This window comes from Pelmatolapia mariae, linkage group LG20 (assembly GCF_036321145.2).
Source record: "Pelmatolapia mariae isolate MD_Pm_ZW linkage group LG20, Pm_UMD_F_2, whole genome shotgun sequence".
Taxonomy (NCBI): domain Eukaryota; kingdom Metazoa; phylum Chordata; class Actinopteri; order Cichliformes; family Cichlidae; genus Pelmatolapia; species Pelmatolapia mariae.
Genome location: NC_086244.1, coordinates 34,641,210 through 34,644,541, shown reverse-complemented (window position 1 = coordinate 34,644,541; position 3,332 = coordinate 34,641,210).

The window sequence follows — 3,332 nt, the reverse complement described above, 5'->3', positions numbered from 1 at the left end:
GGGCTGCAAGGGTACAAAATAGACTTACGGCTCTGTAAAAAAACAAAAAAAGAAACCCTGCTGATTCAAGATAAGCTTTTGAGTTTTCCATCTGACTTTTTCTCACTGTTGCAACAGTTCCGAATATCTAAGGAATTTTGATGTAGTTTGACATTTCTAGTTTTTTAAAAGTTTACGCACTTTGGAATACAGTTACGTAAAATCACAGTTGTTGGACAAAATAAATGTGAAAAATGTTGTTTTGTGTACCCTCGTGATTTTTGAAATGGTTTTATTTACAAACTAGTTTTTGTTTGCGGTCAGCTTTAATATATTTGGTGTCTTTGTGTCACAGAACCCGTATTAGCCGGTATCTGTCACTCTTATTAGCACTCACTTAAATTGCTTGCCTTGAAATTGAGCTGCTGGGGATCTTTGACAGTGGATGGTGACATCAGGCGGAGAGCGGCAGATGTTTACTCAGAGCTTTATCGTTCTGAGTACTTGGAGGATGAAGAGACTTTTAATGCCTTCTGCAGCAGTCCCCCCAGAATTTCTGAGGATTTCACCAAGGAGCTGGGGGAGCCTCTAACAATGACTGAAATTAATACTGCCTTACAAAGTATGCAAGGAGGGAAGGCCCCTAGCATAAATGGACTTCCAGTCGAATTTTATAAAGCTTTTTGGTCTGACCTTGGTATTGCTGTCATGGAGGTTTTTGAAGAGAGCTTTGCTACAGGATCTTTACCTCAGAGCTGTAGGAGAGCGGTTCTAACACTGTTACCCAAAACGGTGATCTTCAAGATATTAAGGACTGAAGGCCTGTCTCTTTATTATGCACTGATTATAAAATGCTGCAAAAGTGCTGGCAAACAGACTGAAGAAGGTGATGGATCAAGTTGTCCATCAAACACAAACCTACTGCGTGCCAGGCAGGTCTATTCTCTGATTTCACTGCTGGGGAATAAGCTCACGGAAATGCAGGTGGACGCCCCACTGGTAGGTTGGATTACGGACTATTTAACAAGTCGACCACAGCATGTCCGCCTGAAGAGCTGCCGCTCAGATAACATTCTGAGCAGCACAGGGGCGCCGCAGGGGACGGTCCTATCACCCCTCCTCTTCACCCTCTACACATCTGACTTCAGGTACAAGTCTCAGTCATGCCATCTGCAGAAATTCTCAGATGACTCTGCCATCGTGGGCTGTATCAGGGATGGACAGGAGGAGGAGTACAGGAGTGTGGTGGACAGCTTTGTCGAGTGGTGTGAGCTAAACCACCTACAACTTAACATCACAAAGACAAAGGAACTGATTATGGACTTTAGGAAGCAGGCTCCTCCTCCTACCCCTGTCACCATCAGAGGGGCTGACGTGGAGATCGTTGAGGACTACCGGTACCTGGGGGTACACTTGGACTGTAAACTGGACTGGACCAAGAACACCAATGCTATCTACAAAAAAGGGCAGAGTCGGCTTTTCCTACTGAGGCGGCTCAGGTCCTTCAATGTTGGTAGGAAAATGCTGACCATGTTCTATCACTCGGTGTTGGAGAGCGTCGTGTTCTTTGCAGCTGTGTGCTGGGGAAGTGGGGTGAAGACAGCTGATGCCAACAGGCTGAACAAACTGATTAGAAAGGCTGGTTCTGTCCTGGGTGTCAGACTTGAGAACCTGGAGGAGGTGTCTGAGAGGAGAATGCTAAAAAAGCTTCTTTCTATCATGGACAACCCCTCCCACCCCGTGCACGCCCCCATGATGGACCATCGGAGCAAACGCAGCAAAAGACTCATTGCCCCGAAATGCAGAACTGACCGCCACAGGAAATCCTTTGTACCGGTGGCAATAAGACTGTTTAACTCTTCCTCACTCTGTAGGTGATTCTCCTGAGACTATTACCTATGTTATTCTGTTCCCTCCAGACCGTGCAATATTACCCAAGAGTACTTATTGAATATTTGTTTTCATCGCCCCATCATATGCTGCTACTCCAGTCTATTGCACAATACTTTGTCACTTTCTAGAACCGCCTGCACTGATAGTTTAGTTATTTATTCACCAGGATATAGTTATGCATATTACTTTGTTAGAGTTATCCGATTATTTGTCTTGCACTATCCTACTGTATATTACTGTACACTATTCTTATTGTATATATTGTATATCTTATATCTATTTCATCTGTTCCTCGGTCTCTCCTGCTGCTTTGAGCATGTACATGACAAAAGAATTTCCCTCGGGATAAATAAAGTTGTTCTTATTCTTATAATGTGTCACTAGTCAGAGCTATTTTGGAGGTCTCCAGTTCATTGGGATGTGATATTGGTCTGATTTCTCTGGACCAAGAAAAGGCTTTTGACAGAGTTGAGCACCGTTACCTCTGGAGTGTGTTGCAAAGGTTTGTTCTCGGCACTGACTTAATTACCAAGATTATGGTGTTGTACAAAGACATTGAAAGTGTACTGAAAATAAACTGTTGTTTGTGTAAACCTTTTAAAGTGACCAGAGGTATCAGGCAAGGTTGTTCGCTGTCTGGTATGTCATATGCTCTGTCTATTGAACCAGTGTTAAATGATGTTAGGTGTTCTATTGCTGGGATGAGTTCAGCAGGTTTGAACATGTCTTTTAACCTATCTGCATATGCTGGTGATATTATTGCTTTTGTTAGAAGTCAAAAAGATGTCAATAAGTTAGGAATGATTGTTGAAAACTTCTGCAGATTTTCAGCTGCACGAGTAAACTGGGCTAATAATGAGGCTCTTGCAGTAGGATATTGTCGTGCTGGACTCCCGCAACTTCCAGGTGTTTTGAAGTGGAAAAGTCGTTGTTTGAAATATTTGGGTGTGTACTTGGGAGATGAAGATACAGTTAACAAGAACTGGGAAGGGGTGTTGGGTACAGTTGAGGGGAAATATAACAATGACATCGTCAGTGATATCATTAATGATAACGATAACTAATCATGATGATAAAGATACAGTACACTGTGATCTCAGCAGGACTGAAGTGATATTTACTTATTAGGCACAAAGCATAAGTATTTCTCAGCTTCTTTGTGTAATGGTGCTGCAGGTGCAGCTGGTCTGTCAGCTACTGCTGCAGCAGCAGTGGGATGGTTGGCGAGTTTCACCAGCTGAAAATGATGAACAATTTATATATTTGCTTTATGCAGAAACTGGAAGTCTTGTTATTCTGCTCAAGCTTGGGTGAGTATAAAAGGCTTGTCACAGCAGACACAAGAGCAGAAGGTGAGATGAGTTATAAAAAACAACCAACGTTTGAGAAGCCCTGGACAGGAGATCCTATGAAATGGCAGCACTGGAGATCATGACAAGACACAGTTTCAGGAAAGTTTA